Below are 7,902 nucleotides of genomic sequence, written 5' to 3' on the forward strand. Positions count from 1 at the left end.
GAAGACTTCTAGTTATTATGACAACTCAATTTATATAAATTGACTAAGTCATAACCACTTTTTGGTTGGCTAAAGTCAATTAGTTGTGGTTTGACTTCAAATGAAAATGACTTCTCGATGTCCATTTAATGATTCCTTTCTGAGAATTTAGCTCAATTCTGTCCAGTGGTTCATAAGATATTTTGGTAACAGACAGACAGTGTTGACACCAACAGTTAATGGCAAAGTTTTAGGCAAAAATCATCACAATACGTAAAGCTCAACATATATGTCTGAGAACGATGCTCAGCTATGACCAAGTCAAATTATCGATCAAGAGTTTCATTAAAATCTGTCCAGTGGTTCACGAGTTACTTGCTAATGCTGCATAGAAACACAAACACAAAAGCATTATCATCACTTTGCCTTTTGATGGTGGATAAGAAAAATCTTCACAGAAGCATTTCCCATTTTCCTTTATTTGTGAATATTTGGATGTTTTACATTTGCATTCGAACATCTAAACATGCTCTCCTAGATATTTTCATAATGGCCTTGGATGGGATGCGACTGGGTGTTTCCTGCTTCTTCAGGAGTATTTAAGACCTCTGAAAAGAGTTCAGGGAAGAAAACTTCAAACAAACTCAGGATGAAGTCAGCCACTCTTACGTTCCTCCTCCTCTCAGAGTTCTTCCCTTCAGCTTTCTGTGCCACCTTTGGAGTGAATATTTATGTATCTGAGAAGATGACGTGGTCAGATGCCAGAGCATACTGCAGAAAGCATCACACCGACCTGACTTCCACTGACAGCCAGGAGGAAAGTGAAGAACTCCTAATGTTACAAAAAGATGATGATTCCAACAATGGCTGGATTGGGCTCCACAAAGATGATAATGGTACATGGAGGTGGTCAGGAGGGAAGAATACTTTGTTCCCTCTCTGGATATCACTGCAGGAACTATTTGTTGATCGCAGCTGCGTGATACAAAGTGAGAGAGGCTGGCAAATGAGAAACTGTGAAGAGAAATTCCCATTCTACTGTTTTCAGAGCAGCCTTGTTCTGGAAAAAGAAAAGAAGAGCTGGGAGGCAGCGTTGGAGCACTGTCGCAGCCTGAGAAAGCAGCTGATCAGCTTGTCCTCTGAATCTGCTCTGAATAAAGTTCTGCAGACCAGCAGGACAGCTCTGACAGCCCAGGTGTGGACTGGCCTGCGCTACCTGGGCAACAGCTGGCTGTGGGTGGACGGGGCTTGTATGGGGCACCAAACCTGGTGCCGAGAGGGGATGTCACAGTGTCCTGCTTCAAGTCACCACTGTGGCGTCCTCTCACTGGAGGGACAACAGCTGGACAGCTGGGACTGTGCTGACAAACTCAACTTTATTTGTTATTGAAGTTTTTCATCCTAAAACATGTAACTGAGCCCTGTTAGCTGTGGTGAGGAGATCCCTGCGCTCTGACAATATACTAGCATTTGCTGGTGTAGGTTTTTATTTAGACAAAATATAAAAATCTCAGTAGAGCAGCTTTTGATATAACAATGTTTTGATACATATAGAGCCTTAATATACTGTAAAATTATTTTGATTTAACTGTAGCCCAATTGTGTGGATATCACTAATTTTTCAACAGAAATACGCACTTTTGTCTTTTGTGCTTGTTCTCATTTTCCACTTCATGTAAAGATTTTCAACTTTAATAATTCACCAATAATGAGTACAAATACATAATAAATTCAAATGGAACTTGACTTGTGTTTTCATTTTAAGAGGCAAGAAGTAAAGTATTTAGTTGAATTTTATATTGACCAATGCATTTACAGCAGTTAGGTCTTGTTAGAAAATGTCAAATTATGTCTTTGATTGCTTAAATAATAATTATAATTAAAGGATTACCATTCCTTTGAAGGAATGCGTATCACCCACTGCCATTATGGCAGAATTTTAAATTATAATCATCTTATGTTGAAAAGGGCGGAGCTGTAATCCAAACCTTGAAAAATAACATTATGTGCAGTCTCATGCCATAGAGCTTCCATGATCTGGAGCATGTTTTGTGAATGACTGTTAGCTAGTACTACACCAAATTTTAGCTCAGCATCTGTAAATTTCACTGCGATAATGGCATTTTTGTGCAGTCTAAAGTTGGCCATCTTAAACTGGGCTGCTTCCAAAAGATAATCAGTTGCAGAGTTCAACATGATTACTTCCTGAAAATTTCATTAAAATTTGTTTAGTGGTTCATGTGATTTTTTGCTGTTAGTACAGACTAACAATCACGCACACACACAGGAAAACATTTTTGCATATAGCATGCAGTATAGTACGTTACATGCATGAGTACTGAATCTGTATTAAAAAATTATATAAAATAGAATAATGATTTTTTTTTTAAATAAAATCCCATGTATTGTAAAATCCTTTTTTAATGTAAAAAAATGAAATCTGGAATTAAATTTTCTATTTCATCAGAACATAACTCTTCAGAGGTTGTTTCTCTTAGTAATGGTGTAGTACTAATGCCAGGGAGTGTCTTGAGACTATAAAAGCCACGACCTGTTGGCTCCTGAAGGCCACGAGGACTCAGTCTCACAACATATGGCTCCAAGGTCAGCTGTCACTCTGGGAGCAGATACAAGTACACAGGAGGGTAAGACTGGGTGTGTCTGAAGCGTGGCGTGTTGCGTGTGTTTGTGTGTAGTTCACACAGCCACACCAAATTAAGCACTCCAGTCGTACTCAGCTGAAGTGACCTTTTCCAGCCCTTGTTGTTACTCTGACAGCCTATACATGCCTGCTGTAATGGTTCACTTACCAGGCCTGCTGAGCCAGAAGCTACCACTGTCTGTACGGCTGCTTTAAAAAGCTGAGTGGGAGCAAAGGTCAGCGTGCGGTTTGCTGGGAGCAGATCAGCAACGAGCCAGTCACAGTCCGCTACCTGCAAACATCCAAACAGAGAAAAATGTCAGCGATTTCACACAAACGATGCATCGAATCTTCTTAAAGACGTGTATGCTGCTGATAAATCTTGTACAAGTCAAATTAAAGGCCGAGTTTTCCTTGAAGGCATGCATATCGCCCACTGTCTTTCATGCCACAGACTGAGATCATCTCATGTTGAGAAAGGCAGCCATTTTGGTTAAACATGGAAAATAATGGAATGCACATCTAATGCAATACCACAGAATGTCACACTGGGAGCATGTATTGTGAATGACTACCAGATACTACCATACCAAACTGTAGCTCAATATCTGTAAAACAGCCTCTGACTGCATGTAATCTGCAGAGGATCGAGTGCATCATATGGGTTTGCAGTGAACTGTTGTAATGTTTTTACGGCAGTTTTCTCCGCCTGAAGTGGTATTTTGCTATTATCTAAATAATATTCGATCCAAATGTTATTTAGATAATTAATTTTCCAACAACAACCAGTTAATTTACCAACAAGTCCTTAAGTGTGTTTATTCCTCTCATCATGGAAAACAAGTCCTGTGAATTTGGAAACATTTGTTCTTCTTTTGCAAAAGTTACCAGGGGGGAACCAAATATTTCAGCCGTCTGAAATAATCGGTTCCCCCTCTAAAACATGGGACAAAAAGTTATTCAGTTGTAGGTGAACATCCAATGATTACTGTCTGCAAAATGTACTGGAATGTGTCCAGTGGTTATTAAGGTAACCGAATGGTACACAAACACACACAGAAACTAAAACATTGTAATCTACCTTTGCCTTTCAGCGCATGCAATAAAAACGTTGCAGCTGATACATTTTGACAGGTAGCAACTAATCACAAATAGGTTTAATGCACAGAGGGGAAAAGGGAAGAATTAAATAGTCTGTTTCCTGCAAAACACTATTTGTACTCTGTCTCCATCTACTGGGGCTCCCTGAGCCAACAGTCTGCTGGTAAACATGTTTTCCTCACCCCAAAACTCTGAGCAACGTGTTGTTTCCAACTCATTGTGTAATTTTTGCGTAAAGAAAAGAGGCGGGTTTTATCTGTGTAAAAAAAAGGCCCATTCTTGGACTCATCCAGAACGAGACACGTCCTGTAAGTCTGACTCCGCATACGTGTACTTACCGAAAATACTCTGAGGGTTTGCATGACACTCGGATCAGTTCACAGACAAACATTTCGACTTGAAACACTCGGACATGCACAGGTGTCATAATGAGGGCCGCGTCCCACTTTGAAGACCTGCTTTTGCGCATGCTCGTTACAACCAGTTTGCAAAATGGGATTCAGTCCTCGTCATCACACTTTTGTTTTTCGAACCAGTCCAAGTTAAAAAAAAATGTCTGTCGTGAAATGTTGACATGGCCCTAATATATGGGAGTTTTGGGAACTGATACGCTTAAAAAAATAAAAATAAAAACAGTTACGTAAGCAATCCTAATTACCGTAAGGGGAAAAAAGGAAGAGCAGACATTACCGTATACTAGAGAAAAAGAGAGCATTTATTTTCCGGTTTTATAGGTGTTGACTGCATGCACCAGATTGACATTTGAATGTTCAGTACACTCGTTGTAATACCAAACCCAATAGAGCCAACAGAGTGCTTTATCATGTTTATATTTTTCTAATTTTATGATTAAACCTTTTCATTGAGCACACGTGATGTTTCACTGCCATCTGCTGGAATAAAGGTGTCATTGAATTAAAGATAATTGTGCCATATGAATATGTGTGTTTATCTTTTCATAGTTCATGGATCATTGTGCTTTATAAAACTATTTTGCAAGGAATAATAGAAAATGATACTAATAATTTTTAGTAGATACTTGACATAGGCCCAGAAAGTTCGAGCCTATTATGAGACTACTTCATTGTGCAGGAAGTACAATTTAACAGTCTGATGGTTTTGACCTTTTCCTAAGCCTAATTAAGTCAAAATGAATATTGAAAACTGGTTTATAATCTAAATTATAATTAACCAATTAGCCTGTCTGAAAACCAACCCTGGCATTATTATGATTTTGTGCAGAAGCAGGGATTAATAATGTATTTTTAAAAGTATGTGATGACATATACAAATTAAAAGCCTAGCATTTTTGATAAAATGCACAATGCCTCCAGCTTCTAATGTCAGAGTTTTAGACAAAGATCATTTGATGTCGGGGACTGATGAAATTGTAGCTGTTTCTGATGTTGGCAGATGTCACGCTCAGAAGATGTGTTGTGAATAACGCTCAGCTACAACCACATCAAATTTTTGCTCAGTGTCTGTTAAATTTGACTGTTAAATCTGGTAAAAACTGACTGAAATGAAGGGATTTTTGTGTTTTATAGGGTAAGCTGGCTGTGGTGACCATCTTGAATTGGGTTGGCTCTAAAATTTACACTCATTTATCCATTTTATGAAAGTTTCATTAAAATCTGTCCTGCACTTTATTAGATATTTTGCTAACAAACAAGCAATGTTGACTCAAATTATGTAATGGTGAAATTTTAAAACAAGATCTTGCATAATCCGTTGGCGCTCAGAATATGTGTTGGAGATGAGTTTCAGCTACTTTCACACCCGGTTTTCGGTTCATACGTTTAAAATTCTCTGAGTTTTAGCCATTTTTGTGTTTTTAAGGTCAGCCGGCTGTGGCAGCCGCCTTGAATTGGGTTGACTCCAAAAGTTAATCAGTTGTAGATAAGCACCTAATGATCAGTATCTGCAAGTTTCACTAAAATTCGTGCAGTGGCTCTTGAGATATTTTGCTAACAGACACACACGCAGAAAAACATTCGACAGCTCTAAGGGTATTATATCACATTTTGTAACCAAACGTTTTTTTTTCTTTCTCTCTTTTTTTATAGCCTACACCTAAAACAACACCAGGCTCGGCACGACATCTGGCCGTTGCGTCAGAGAGAGGTGGTTTACGGTAAAAGGGCGCTCATTTCCATGTGATCTCAGCGATGTTTGTAAACATGCGTCAGCCACATGTGATTGTGAGCGATGAGGAAACGCTCTCCGACGGCTCGGCCAATCAGCGAGCGGGGGAGTGTCAAGGGCGGGGCTTCCGTGTTGCGCTATGGAAAATCGTCAGGGGATACACCGAGACAAACACGCGCTCCGAGATTGATAATAGAGACAATAAGAGCGAAACGGGAACCGGGTAGACCCAAAGCGCGCAGCCGAGGCCCGGGTCCGAGAGGTGCCGGGGCCAGGAAACGGCTGGAGAACGGGCTCGGGCTGAACACGTAAGTTATTTATGTCATTACACTGGGCAGAGCGATTGCGTATGTTGCGTAGAGAATACCACTCTGTAATTCATAACCACCGGAGTGCTGGGATGAAAAGGTAAGAATCAAAGCCTAGAGGCGCTCCTGAAACTAGGTTAAAGATTAATTAAAAGGGATAAAAGTATCCACAGTCGTGTAGAAATCGGGAGCCTGCCAATGCGAGCGGCTGCAAACACTTTTTAAACATCCGTAACGTTTCGCCATCGATGTGACAACAGGTAAATGAAACTGCGTCAGCGCGAAGTCAGACGAGCCACACGAAATCCGGTGGGAATTTCCGCTGCGATGGACGGACGCGGCGTGACAGCGGCGTTTTGGCCGCCCCGAAAACTCGACTCGAGTCCGATTTTAGCGAGAAAACGAGGATGTAAACAAAACGTGGGCTCGGCAGGGATGGCGTGTCAAGGAAGAGCTCGGAATAGGATGCTGCGCAAGAGATGGATAGTGCGTAATCCTGCTGTGGGGAGAGGACGATGTTACGCAGTGCATATTGGAGCGATCATTTACCGCCCCGTGGCCTTTAGGGCCTTAGTTGTTATTCGAGTTCGCTCACTTTAGTTTTTTCCCATGAAAACACTCTTATACTTGACGCACTTATCAAATATTTAGTGGCAGATCGACGCGGGAGGGTTTTCTCTTGATTGCAGGGGAAACGAGAGCTCGAGCTTCAAGCATGACGCAGTTTTATTTGTGTTTCAGGTGTCAAACATGATTTCTGCTGCGTCACACAGATCCCACCGGTCCCAAACACTGATCTGGCGTTATAGTGCGCACTTGATATGTTGAAAACAAGCTGCGCTTCCCGAACATAGGGGGCGCTGTTGAGCAATACGCTCCTTGAGCTAAATCACCAGCTGTGAGAGGATGTTGACACGGAAGAATCCGTCATTATCGCCCGCCGCAGAAGGCGAAGGCGGAGCAATCATGTTTTTGCCTGGTCAGTGAGGACAGTATCTGATGAACCACTGGATGGATTTGATTCAAACTCTCATCAAATAATCACTGGAGGAACATCTACAGCTGATGGTGTTTTTGATTAAAGCTGAGCGACTTAAATTTGCCGTGGTAGTAGCTGAGACTCATCCCAAAAAATGTTCCCGAAGCAAGATCTGTTTTTTTTTTTTATTATTATTTGCTAGTGACTACTGGGATCAACTCTGTCTGTTTGTTAGCAAAATATTTCATGAACCACTGGAGGGATTTTGATGAAACCTTCAGAAAGGAATCATTGGAAATGCCTCTCCAACTGATTAGGTTTGGAGTCATCCCAGTTCAAAATGGCCTCCACAGCCAACTCAACTTATGAAATACGAAAATGGCTACATGTCAGCCAATTTTACAGATACTGAGCTGAAATTTGGCGTGGTAGTAGCTGACAGTCAGCCCCAACACATCCTCTACGTGCTAAACATTGTGCAAGATCTTTGCCTAAAACCATGGACATCAACCATGCTTGTCTGTTAGTAAAATATCTCAAGAACCACAAGATTGATTTTAATGAAACTCTCAGAAAGTAATAGGTTCATAAACGTCTGCAACTGATTAACTTTTCGATTCACCCCAATTCAAGATGGGTTCCATCGCTAGTCAAGATGAACCAATACAGAACTGGTTTTACAGATATTAAGCTAACATTTGGTGAGGTGTTAGCCGAGTGTCATCCTCAACACATCGTCAGAGCGTTAT

Source organism: Kryptolebias marmoratus, linkage group LG4 (genome assembly GCF_001649575.2).
Source record: "Kryptolebias marmoratus isolate JLee-2015 linkage group LG4, ASM164957v2, whole genome shotgun sequence".
Classification (NCBI taxonomy): Eukaryota; Metazoa; Chordata; class Actinopteri; order Cyprinodontiformes; family Rivulidae; genus Kryptolebias; species Kryptolebias marmoratus.